The sequence below is a fragment of the Crocuta crocuta genome, unplaced genomic scaffold (genome assembly GCF_008692635.1).
Source record: "Crocuta crocuta isolate KB4526 unplaced genomic scaffold, BGI_CrCroc_1.0 scaffold209, whole genome shotgun sequence".
Taxonomy (NCBI): domain Eukaryota; kingdom Metazoa; phylum Chordata; class Mammalia; order Carnivora; family Hyaenidae; genus Crocuta; species Crocuta crocuta.
The window spans coordinates 166,139-179,673 of NW_027551566.1; positions in this window are offsets into that span (position 1 = coordinate 166,139).

Here is a 13,535-nt window from a genome sequence, read left to right on the forward strand (position 1 = left end):
GGGAGATAGCCCCCATGACGGGGACCGGGCTACCCTATCGGGAAACGCGCACCCCATATGCCAACGCAGGTTCAAGGCATTCCGTAAAATGTCCGTGTGACCATTGTCCAGTAGAGCTGCTAAATATTTTTAATGTCAGTGAGTATTTAATTTGATTTAAAAGGTGTGTGCGTGTGTTCTGCCCTGCATAGGATGCAGGGAAGTGGGGGTAAAATATGGGGGAAGGGTTCTATTTAGACATCTGCAATTGTGGGATGGAACCATGAAAAAAAAGATGCCTTTTTTTTTTTTTGCTTATTATTTTGTATAAACATGTATGGATGAATAACCTTTTTTTCTATAAAGATTGTAATAAAACTATCAAGTACAGATTGTTCTGCATTTCTTTTGCAAGCATACATTTTAAAATTTTGTATTTAGTACTGGAATTTTACCACTCATAAAGGACAAACACATTTGTTTTCTGATTAGGTGCTAAGATTAAACTTGTATCACCTTTATGAAACTGAGATCAGGTGAAGGAATCATAGTCTACTTGGATAAATATATCTCTTCTCTCCTCTCTAACTCTTGTTAGAAAGAAAAACTTGTCTAAGGAAATTTTTCCCACCTGGCATTTTAAGAATGGTCTGAAAATCATACTGAATCATTGTGGATAACTCAGGGAAAATGACTTTTCTTCTTCAAGATCATGGATTTCCACAAGAGGGTAAATTGTTTTTCATTGTCAATTTCTGCAAATAATGCACATGCAACTGGTTTGCAGCACAAAGCTGCACGTGTTGGGAGGCCTCTGAGGGAGAAGGAATGCCATAGTGGAGGGCAAAGGCACAAATAATGAATCAAGTTTAAAAGACTGTGGTCAGAAGCAAGGAGCAAGTGATACTGATCTTATATGAGACGGGCTTGGACATCACACCAGCTGCCACGGGGTTTGATTAATGAGGCATTAAGGAGATCGAGTGACACTTACAGCTAGTTACTTATGGTGCTAATTTCAAAACACTTTGCAATAGACAAAGAGACTCTGCTCATAATGCAAAGTAATTTGTGGTGTGTTCCTGGTGAATGCATTTAGCGAAGCAAATATAGTTATGCAGAATTTAAATTAAGGCTGACACTAATGTAAACAGAGCCCAAGAACCACTGTCCAATAATTTGATGAGGACACAAGTTTTAATCAAGCCTCTTCCACTAAAATAGCAATGTAAATCCCCATCGTTTAAACTGGATAAAATGCTTAACCATGAAGGTTGGGGGGGAAAATAGAAATTTACTGGAAAAGATAAAAGAAACACAGTATCTCTGGGAAAACTGTGAGTATACTTTGACCCAACAGAAGGTTATTCACATTGATTTAAATATTAAGGTGATTCCAGGGCCAGATTCTAGGAATTTGAAGGCATTTGGCATATGTCTTTTTTTGTTGTGACATTATGTTTTAACGCATTCTGGTATTATTGATCTCAGAATAAAAATGATCCTGGTAATGAGAAAATGGAGACTCTAAGTTGATTCAGAGTCCCAAATAGTATTTATTTTATTAAAAGGAGAAATACCCTCCAACCTCCCCAACGCCCCCTCCCTGCCACAACTGAAATTTTCTAAATTGACTAGAGGTGGTGAGGATGGAGACAGGTCTGGGAAGGAAAACCTAACTACTCTGAGGGTTCGATCTCCAAGAGGAACTCACACACTCATTCATGGCTTTTCTCAGGTTTGCCAGTTTATTTTCCTTACTAAAAATCATTAGGGGAGGAAGGTGGTCAGCCCAGGCATTAACGTGAATTAAAATGCAAGCTACCTAGGTTCCAGGGCTGGGGAGGCCTTGTATATTGGAAGCAGAACAAAATAGCAACTTAATTCTGCCACAGCTCTTGGAAGGAAAAATGAGTGAAGGCTGGAAACAGCATATCCTAGGGTTTCAGCACTTTTACTGGCGGCAGCTAGTTAGGAGGCTGAGAGCCTCCTAAATTCTCTGAATTGGGATCTGACTGTTCCAGATCATGTTGATGATGTATCTTCTGGAGAAGAATTTGTACAGAGGTGTGTTTTCAATACTCCAAAGAAAGAGCCCAAAATAATTTAGAAAAAAGGCATTAAATGTAAAGCACTCTGAAAATTCTCCTAGCACTAATTTTCACGGTCCTCACCTTACGGAATTTAGGCAAGGGTAGAAGGTGAGGGGAAAACTGGTGATTCAAATTTTGGAGAGCACAGCTGAGCAATGATCTTGATGCTGGCACCACCTATGTGGTGATGGATCTTATACATGGCAAATCAATCATGATGCTAAGGTCACTCAGGCAGTAAGGCAGAGCCGGCCTACTCTGAGCCTGAAGCCCGGGTGCCCTGCCCTTGGCCTCAGCCCCATGAGGGATGTGTCCCCCTCGCAAGGAGCCACTGCTACCTCTTCCTCTGTGGTGGTTCAGTGGACTGTCAGCACTGCTTGGAAGACTCCGCTTCAGGGGTGTTACCTGAGGAAAACCCTTTCTCTAAATATGCTTAAGAGGGAAAGGGACCACTGATCATTTTCATCCCTCTGGAGTTAAAGAAAATGAACTGAAAAAACATTGATGTGACTCACAGCTGCAAGGAGGGTGAGTCTGAAAATAATGGGGTCTGTATTCTCTGGTCCAAAACAGACAGATTCCCTTTGGCGTCCTGACTTAGGGAGCTCAGTGGCAAAGTTAACAAGAGATGGGTTGAGAGTTGGCTCAGAAGTCACAGGACTGAAGCTGTAACACTATGTGCAGGGCATGCAGCCTTCAGGCTCTTCTTCCCTTCTGCTAGAAGGAGGAGCAGCAAAGAGCATGGTGGGACAGGGGAAGGAGAGGGGAGAAGTGTTGCAGGGCCAACCTGTCATGTCATAGTGCTTTCCAGAATGATGTAAGGAAAACAGTTGCTGAGTGATGGCTTTGGGGGCTTCCTGGATTGGGAGACTGATTCGGTCTTCACCTTACCTTTGATGCCTGCTCTGACTCTGGAGAACGGTCCCCAAGGGCTGTGATGCTCTTGTCACTGACACAGAGTGTTGATTTCTGCCCTTGGGAGGCACTACCCTTCTTGGCCTATGTGGCGAAGTCACTGCTCACGGAAGCTGCTCCTCTGGGGACATCTCTGATGAGTGTTCCACTCAGCTCTTCATGGGGATGGCAGTGAGCAGCCCCATGATGCACCTCCTTCTCCCTGCCTCCTTGTCCCCTGTCCCTCCCTCCTGCTTCCTGATGTCCCCTTCCCAGGAAGCCACACACACACAGCTTCCGTTTGCAGCTGAGAGAGCTGTCCTCCACAAGTCTCTCCGTGCTTGCTGGGGCTGCCCAGTTGGTTCATGTTTGAGGAGCACCAACATACAGCATGTTTGTGGGAGAACCATCTTGCTATCTTCTTCATTTTATCCTTCTTGCCATAAATCTGGAGAATCCTGCCTCTGAGCTCACTTGCCATACACTCTCAGAAGCATCTTATTATTTTTTTTCCACTGATGCAGAATTGACTGGAATGGTTGGCATTTTCACCCTCACCATCCAGTAACATGGGAAGACTTAGAAATGCCAACCTATCTGTTTTGGCTTCAGTCTCTTTTGCTCTCTGCCAGGGGGTAAAACAGAACAATTTCACAGACATTGTTAAATTTTTTTTAGAAGTTGGCTTCACAAAGTTCCCTGGAAATAAGTGATGTCAGTGATGCCTTTTGGACTCATCTCTTATTACGGAAACATGGGGCACAACTGGGTGTGAGCAAGGCCAGTTGGCTGTCAGCAGTCAGCTCTCCACCTTCACTGAGAAGGACTCACATTCTTTTGCCTGCCCTGTGAAAGAAATCCAAACCTGTTTCTCCTGCCCTACCTCTTGATTTGGAATCCCGGTACAAATCCCAACATCAACAAGGTTGCTATGGGTTTTTATGATTATCTTAAGAATTTGTCTCAAGTGAGGCTTGAGTGCTGCCAGGGGAAGGTGCTGAGATCTCACTCAGTTCGGCACACATTAGCCACTTTCTTCCTTCCTGTCTCCTGCATTATGAATGCTGCCTCTGCTGCACAAAGCTTGCTTTCTCACAGGAGCCATGATCTACCATGTAACCCTGGGCCCAAAGACCTCCACTAATTTCTTTTCTTAAATGTTTTTTAAAAATGTTTATTTGTTTTTGACGGAGAGGGAGAGAGACAGAGACAGACAGACAGACAGCATGAGTGGGGGAGGGGCAGAGAGACAGGGAGACACAGAATCTTAGGCAGACTACACGCTCTGAGCTGTCTGCACAGAGATCAACATGGGGCTCGAACTCATGAACTATGAGATCGTGACCTGAGCTGAGGTTGGACGCTTAATTGACTGAGCCCCGCCCTAAGCACCCCTCCACCGATTTCTTCTTAAACACAGATGACAAAGTTGTTCTTGTCACCTTAAAGCATTCTTGTTCCCAGGAAATACTGATTCCTTCTATGGCAGACCACAGGGGCTCCCTGGACAGAGCCCATGGCCCCTCCACAGCAGATAGGCAACTGAGAGGGCCTGGTTGTTTGTAGAAGGCTCTTTCCAGAATCCAGCAGGCCTATATAATGGACACCTAGTTCTGCATTCCTGTGTGGGCTGTTCCTTGTCAAGTGCCAGTGTCTGTGCTGGGTATCTTCTTAGTGAGTAGCTGGGAGGGTGAGACCCTTGCCCTGCATCAAAGGTGATTTTGCACCAACGTGGGTATAAATGGGTTGGCAGATAGGCTTTTTTTTTTTTTTTTGGTCTGGGAATGTTCAGTGATGGGATGGGGGAAATTCTCCATTGAAAGTCTAAATTAAACCATTTGAGATTTATTATAATGCATCGCTTCCAATAAGTATCTGGGGGGCCAGCTCCAGGACTGAGTGGTTTCTCTCAGACCTTTTTTCTAGGTTTAATTGTCAGTTCCCCTTTTTCCTTCTTCCTCACCTCCAGGACCCAGGTGTGGGCTCCTGCATGTCTTCTACCTCTTTTGTCAGTGCTCAAGCTTCCCGCCCCCTGGGCTCTGTCACGTACTGCATCATTAGTAACATCAATTACATAGTGAAAAGCATAATTCTTACTTATTCTACAGAACTCTTTATATGTGCAGGGGGGTCAGCAGCTCCCTCACCCCCTGTGTATTTGCTTAACCAATTTATTTGAAGCACAGGGACTGAAGCATTTGAGTATTTTCCAGATACATAGGTTAATATGCTATTCCTTTAAAATGCTGTTTGACACATGACTCAGCATTTTAAGATATCTCTGATCAATGGGTCTACTTGTTATTTATTAGTAGTTTTCTAAGAAATATCTAGAGATGAAAGGGTGGATTCTGATGTTCTCTGGGGTTATCTGAGAACACTAGTTATCTGCGAAGTTAGAGCCAATACCAGCTGGGATGTCCATTGGTCTAACTGAGCAGGACAGTTTTCATGCTCTTGTGAAATTTCCAAATTGCATTCCTTTGTTACTTGAGAGTCAGTTGGTCAAGGTATTGGCAATATCTCAACTCTCCCTTTCTTTAATTATTTACCAACTCCTGTTAATTCTTCTTTCGTAATGTCACATTTATCACTGCTTTTCCATTCTCCCTGCCAGCACCTTCATATAGGCCCTTTATGACAAGGAAAATCAGCTTTCTACACCACCTGTGTTGTGACCAATAGTCATTTTCTAGAAGTTTGTGCCCCTGCCTGCAGAGAAGGTTAGCTCAAACAAGCCACTTACACCCAATTATCATACTTTTTACAAGATATTCTATACCTGTTATTCTAATGTTAATGATAGACCACATTCTGAGCATTGCTTTCATCTTAGAAAAATCAACCATAGTTTTTCATGGATATGAGCATGCATATTTTTTAATTTAATAAATATTGCTTTATATATATATATTGATCTATTGTGTATACAATCTTGAATTTCTGCTGCTCAAAATAGATTAGATTTTCTGTAAGAAAGTAAGAACTTGTATTTCCCTGCCACCAGTAAAAGGTATTGGAAATTCACCATAGATGGGTAGGTTAGGTGGCTCTGGACCCACACGTCAATCTCAACATCACAAAAAGAGAGGTCACAAGACATTTGTACCTACTGATGTGATACAATAGAAAACAACTTTTTTTTGACAAAAATCAAATATGAACCATGTAAGACCTCTGGATCTAACTCCCAGAAATGTAAAGAACTGAAGAAGCTGAATGGCATCATTTGGGTATTATCAGTAAAATCCAGATGGTGGGAAACAGAACATATTAGACACAGTACCTTGCTTCTTTAACAAATAGTCATTAAGAAAAAGAGAGACAACTTATAGATTCAAATGTACATAAAATATATGTTAGCTAACTGCTACACGAGGATTTTGGACCTTGATTTCCAAAAAACAACTCTCTCCTCCATCCCTCTTCCAACCCCTGCAATAGCATGAGATTTTTAATTAGAGAAATTTAAACACATATATGCTACTCAGGGATTACTGTCAACTTTTTAGATGTAGCAATGGCATTTGGCTATCCTTTTTAAAGTCTGTATCATTTAAAGTAACATTCAAAAAATTATTGAAGGAAGGATTTAGTATGTAGAATTAATTTTCAAATGAAGCAGCTACACAGTGCGAGGAGTAAAGGTAAATCAGGATTGGCTATGGGTTGGTAACTCTGGAATTGGAGTGATGTGATACACTGTTGTCTCTAACGTCTTTGAAAATTTCCAAAATAGAGGCACCTGGGTGTCTCAGTTGGTTAAGCATTTGACTCCTGATTTTAGCTCTAGTCATGATCTCATGGTTGGCAAGATCTAGCCACACACAAGATCTAGCCTGGGATTCTCTTTCCTTCTCTCTCTGCCCCTCACCCACTCGTGAATGTGCTTTCTTTCTCAAAATAAATAAACTTAAAAATTAAAATTGTTAAAAAAAGAAAACTCCCAAAATAAAAAGTGGAAAAAAATGGGGCTCACATTGACCAAGCTATTGGCCTCTGAGATCACTCAGCTGTTACATGTTAGAGACAGCCCGGAGTCTGAACAGCCATCTGCCTATCCACTGAGGCCACATGCCTGTCTCCTAAACTCTTGTCAAGGCCCCTCCTAGTGGTGACTGCTGACCTAGTCCAAGTTCTCCATGGGGGATGCCATGACTAGCTTGCTCCTCATGTCCTTTCCAATTCCCCATTGCTTTGTTTGCTACCAGAGCACATGCCACGGTTCAACTCTGGAATCATAAACCCCAATGGCCATCTCTCTCTGAGTGTGGCTTCAACAGCTTTTTCTTCTATTAAAATTTTTTTTAAGTTTATTTATTTTCAGATAGAGAGAGTACAAGTGGGGTAGGGGCAGAGAGAGAGGGAGACAGAGAGAATCCCAGCCAGGCTCCAAACTCTCTGCTAAGAGCCTGATGTAGGGCTTGGATTCATGAACAGTGAGATCATGACCTGAGCCAAAACCAAGAGTTGGATGCTTAATTGACTGAGTCACCTAATGCCCCAAGCTTTTCCTTCTTGAAACTCTTTGCCTTTTTTCCATGATGATGCCGCTACTGGTTTTCTTCTGATGTTGTAATCATTTCCTTAACTGCTCATCCTCCTCTTATTTGTTCATGGAAGCCCCTCTGTGTGTCCAGGGTTCAGCTCTCTGCTTTTTCTTTCTCTCAATTTTTCCATCTAAGAAGCCTCATATGCTCCCCATCATCTCTGTGTAGAGAACTCTCCACTCAGCCTCTAGTCTTGCCTCCCTCCTGAGTTCTGTAGTCTCACCTCCTCAGATGCTTGTCAAAAATTTCTTCTGACATCCCTTGACATCATTCCCCTCATACCCAGCATTTCCACAAAATAAATTCCTTCCCTCATGCTCTGCTTTCACATTTCTTGAAGCATCAGCTTTACTGTCCGCTCCTCTTTGTAATGCCTCACCTCTCACATTCATCTTTGTTTCCATCCTCACCTCCAACACCAATGTCCAGGCACCTCTGTTTCACTTTGTTTCTGGGTTTCCCAGCACCTTTTGCTCTGTGGTCTCACATCTGGAAAGCATCCCCAAACCCTTCTGCTCATGCTCCCATCCCTCCAAGTCCATCAGAGAGCTCCTTCTCCCTGCAAGATGAAAATCGCAATTGATTTCTCCAACATTCTCTATCTGATCTCAATTACTAGTTCAATTACCAGACTCTACACTAACCTCCTCACAGACAGCACCTTCCCCCAGTTCTGAACCTTCCCAGCTCCCTCCTCCCTGGGGGTGAGGCAAGGCAAAGGTGAGTCCTACTTATGTTTTAAGACCCAATTACTGGAAATCAGAGATGGTGTATCCATAGTCTGAAATTGTTAGCTTGGCATGTAATGGATAGACCACTCTAAGCTGGCTAGTCCTGTACTGTGTTCAGTCTTAAACAGATGTTCAACCTCTCCTGCCCATTTAAAAAGGAAGATAAACCCAAGTAGGATGCCTACCTGCCTAAAGAAAGTAGGATATTGTGCTGGGCCATTGGAACCGATAACAACTAACTCGTTATTTTCCTCTACAAGTATTTTCCCTTTCCTTGGATAAGAATACAAACATTTTAGGGTTGAGGCTGTCTAGTTCTAGTTGAGGCTGGCAGTCCTGAGCACAATGTTGAGAACATAAAGTGTTCAATAAAGATGATTGAGTAAACGAATCATTCATGACCTTTTTCCCCCTCACTCAATCCTAATTCCAACCCCCTCCTCACAGTCACTGGTGTACGGATGCCTACAAACCTGTGCATGTCAGCAAATTTTCTGGGAGATGTCCACTTTCAAATGCTCTGACATTTTTCCCACTGATAAGTGTGCTTGTCAGATCATGTACTTGCAGTTCTTTCTTTCTTTTTTCTTTCTTTCTTTCTTTTTTTAATAACCTGAAGTTTGTACCTCTTAATGCCTTTTGTCTAGGTCACTTGCTCCTCCCGCTTCTCCCCTTTTGGTAACTACCAGTTTGTTTCTGTTATCTTTGAGTCTGTTTCTGTTTGTTTTGTTTGTTTATTGTTTTGTTTTTAGTTTCTACTTGTAAGTGAAGCCATATAGCATTTTTCTTTTTCTGCTTGACTGATTCCAGTTAGCATAAACCCCTCTAGGTCCAACTCTGTTGTTGCAAATGGTAGGATCTCATTCTTTTTTATGGCTGAGTAATATTCCATTGTATATATGTACCACATCTTCTTTATCCATTCATCTATTGATGAACACTGAGTTGTTTCTATGTCTTGGCTATTGTAAATAATGTTGAAGTAAACATAGGTAGTAGTCCATAAATCTTTTTAGAGTGGTGTTTTTGTTTTATTTAGATATATACTCAGAACTGATATTGCTGGATCGTATTGTCATTCTATTTTTAATTTTTTGAGCAACCTCCATACTGTCTTCCAAAACTGCTGCACCAGTGTACATTCCCACCAACAGTGCACAAGGGTTCCCTCTTCTCCATATCCTCTCCAATACTTGTTATTTTTTTTTGCCTTTTTGCTAATAGTGTATCTGACAGGTTTGAGATGATATCTCACCATGGTTTTGATTTGCATTTCCCTGCTGATAAGCGATGTTAAGCATTTTTTTGTGTGCCGTGTACTTGTATTTCTTGGTTTTAAAAAAATATTATGAAGAGGGACACACTTCTGGTTTGCATGGACTGGAACTATCTAGATAACATCCCTCACTGGCCTAGGCAACTTGGGGTGGGTTTGGGGGGGACTGAGTGGGTGGAGACAGGAAGATGTGTGGATTTCTGCATATAAATACCCAAGTCTGAGCCCTTTAACCCTTACTTCTCTGGCACCTCTCAATTAAGCTATCTTTCCCCTTCCCAAATCTGCTCTGAAAGATAATTTCTAACTGACTTTATGTATATGCTAAATATTGAAATTGAAAGAAAACTTTCAGTACTACAACAATTTTTCATTTATAAAACATATCTGGACATTTGCCCTGCTTGTGAAAGTGGTACTACTTTCTCCTCTCCTCCTTCTCCTTCTTCCCCATTCTCTTTCCCCATTCTCCTTCCTCTTCCTCTTTCTCTTCCTCTTCCTCCTCCTCCTCCTCTTCTTCTTCTTCTTCTCCTACTCCTCCACCTTCTCCTCCTTCTCCTTCCTCCTCTCCTTCTCCTTCTCATCAGATAAAGGTTTGTTTTTACTGAATAGCTTATCTGTGTCATTGCTGACACCACTATGTACAGACAACAGAGAGGGGCTTTTATTTTTTGGTCTCTCCTTTGGCACTCAACATTTTTGACCTCATAATGTACATCTTATCTCCATAGATTCTTTGCTCCATCAAAATGGAAATATTTCCTGTTCCCAGGGCGCACTCCCTATTTCTTCACCTTCAACATTTTCTTCATGTGATTCCCAGGATGTAAAAACTCTCCATCTTTTCAAATGCACCTGTTGAGATCTGCCCATTGCCAAAGGTCAGCCTTGAGCACTATCACATCCATGAGTCTGTTCAGATCAAGCCTTCCTAACACTCTGTGTTCTTCAAGTGATATTCAACATATTTATTTTGGAATTTTATTCTCTGTACCCATGTTTCTAAGCCCGGAGCCTTGAATGGAGTAAGCATTCGGAGATATTTGTGGGACTGAACTCAACACCAGTTATGTACCAACCCCTGTCAGATTCAGAGGATACTGCAAGGGTGACTTTCTGAGGATGATACAAGACAAAGTATGAGGAATTATTCTGTAAATTCTAGAATCAGTGTAAAACATTTGAATAGTATAAGCATGATGATGGTGAAGATGGTATTGATGAGGGTGAATGTGCAAGACATTTGAATTCCCTCTCTGGGTCTACTCTCTACCTTTGTCATCCCACTCTGTTCCCTCGGAGACTGATTCCTATGGACTGTGTCAGCCAGGCTCCCTTGCCTTTTGCTTTCCTGTTGGGTTCAGCCGATGGGAAATATGAATGGAAAATCAGAGTGAGAGAGGAGTTTGGGTATTTATTCTGCTGGTTGCCTTTGTTGGGTCTCAGTGTGACAGTAGTGCCACACTAAGGTCACAGTCCCTTTCAGATAGTCCCCCACCCTATAGTGAGAGCTCCTGCCAGACTCTAGTCACCACTTGCCAGCTTGTCCATTGAAGCCTAGGATGGCAGTTTCTCCCCATTGTTGGAAGTTCCAAGTGTGTCACTAATAACTTCCCTTAACCCTCCCCTAACCACCTTTAAAAACCTATAATTTCCTTTTTTCAGTGTGGCATCTGCATTTCTTGCCAAGACCCTGATCTATACAATAACTGATGGTGATGGCAGTAGTGATAGTGGTTGTGATGACTTTTTTCTCCCAGCTGGTTGTCTGAGAGTAACAGCATGCAGAGAAATTAGAGAATCATGGCAGAGACTAGCATGATGTCCACTGTATTGCTACATAAGTCACCGCCAAATTTAGTGGCTTAAAGCAATAACCATGATTTATTATTTCTTATCATTTTTAAAGTTTATTAGAGAGAGAGAAAGACAAGGGGGGCGGTGCGCAGAGCTAGGGAAACAGAATCCCAAGCAGGCTCTGTGCTGACAGTGCAGAGCCTGATGTGGGGCTCATTCTCACAAACCATGAGATCGTGACCAGAGCTGAAACCAAGATTCAGATGCTCAACTGACAGAGCCATTCAGGTGTCCCTATTTCTTATCATTTTGCAGATCAGGAATTCACCCAGTTACAGCAGGACAGCTAATTTCTACTCTATCATGTCTAGGCAGACATGATAGACCTTCTAAGGCAGGCCCTCACTTATAGGTCTGGCAGTTGCTCCTGGCTGTTGACCGGGCAATTATTGGGGGTTCTCAGCTGGAGCACACATGTGTCATTGCCTTTTGGCTTGGGCTTCCTCACAACATGGTGGCTAGAGTTGAAAGGGTGAACATTCAGAGATAAAGAATTAACCAAGCCAAAGCCATATTTTCCTTTACATCCCAGCCTCTCTTAGTGGAGAAGTGTCAATGTCTGTTATTGATCATTGATTGTATCATATGGGCTAAAGTGATGTGAGCCACTTCTGGACCTATGCATAAATATCCACGTGCCACCCACTATTTCCTCCCATACAGTGGGAACTGTGCCATGCAGTGGCAACTTCATCCATGTTGAAGATGTCAATGACACAAAAGTCAAGGAGGACCATCCAACCCATGTCAACCTTTGTAAGTGTGATGATTAAACGTTTAGTGTGAAATTTGGTGATTCCTACAAGAATTTTAACTATATCCCCAAATTTCATCTCAGCCAATATATTCCTCTTCCTGTCTTACCAGAATGTCTATCAGGACCACACATCCATGATGAAAGCAGGGACCTGGGATTAGTTTCTTCTTCCTCCTTGTTGTGTGTGCACCTCCCCCAACTCCAAGTTGTAATGTGCAGTAAAATGACCTGGAAAGAGAAGAAGGAGATCATGGGACTGCCTAGATCATTAAACAACAGGATCCCTGATTATATCCAAAATGGTCTTAGCCAAGCCAAACAGTGGAAAGGGTAAAATGTTAACATGAATGTGATAAATATTCCATCTTTCTTTGGAGGATCTTGGAGAGAAAGGAGAGTATTGTGATGGAGATGAGTGGCAGGTGGGTGTCAGCAGGGGCCTACCACACCACAGAATACTGTGTCTGGAGGAGAAGGTGTGCTTGATGTCCTTCCCAATAAGAAACCTGGGAAAAACATCTGTCAAGTGATATTTAGAACTGACATTTTCATAAGGATCCAGTCTGTAGAGGGTTTTTGCAAGGCTTGGAAAATCACATTTTTCATTCTTCTTTCTTCCCATCTTCTGTAATTAAACAACGTTCACAGTGTTAAATGTATGTTTAAAATGGTATGCTTTCAGGGCTGCATTTTAGAAAACCTTCTACTTGTAAGTAATTTTGACAATAATAATGATAATTTTGAAAAGTAATATTTATTTCCTGAACCATTTTAGAGTCAGGTAGGTGCACACATCATAATTTTTCCTCCTAGATATTTCCTATTTTCTCCTAAATGTACACCAAGTTTGGGTCTTAGGCACAGAGGGAGACCCAACATCTGGTGCTAAGCTTTGGGAAGTGGAAGCCCAGGTTCCACATTTATTTTCCAGCAATTAGGATATTTCTGAAAAGGAATGTTGGCTGAAAGACGCCTACACAGATGGACATAAGGAGATGTCTGCTCTCTTGCTATGGGTATTGCCTTGTGTAATATTTTCACGTTCTGTTTTGGTAAAGAAACAGAAGAGATGTTCACCCACATCCAGTGATACTGATTGGGAAGGGGTGGCTAACATAGTCTTCATGTCAGAAAAGATCTTGATAAACTGGACGTTTACCAGATTAAATAGAAAATGTACATTATAAAATCACAAGGTTACTACTGTATTGTTATCCTTGGTTCAAAGAGACTTCTCTCTACCTTTTATTGTTTCTGAACTTTAGATGCCCCCTAAAATATATGTCAAAGGCAACTAGCTGTTCAATAGGTAAAGCAGTCGTAAATAGAAAACCTACTTGTATGTAGATGAAGTCCACCTAATTGCCACCTGGCTTTTTTTCCACCATTGGTTGCACT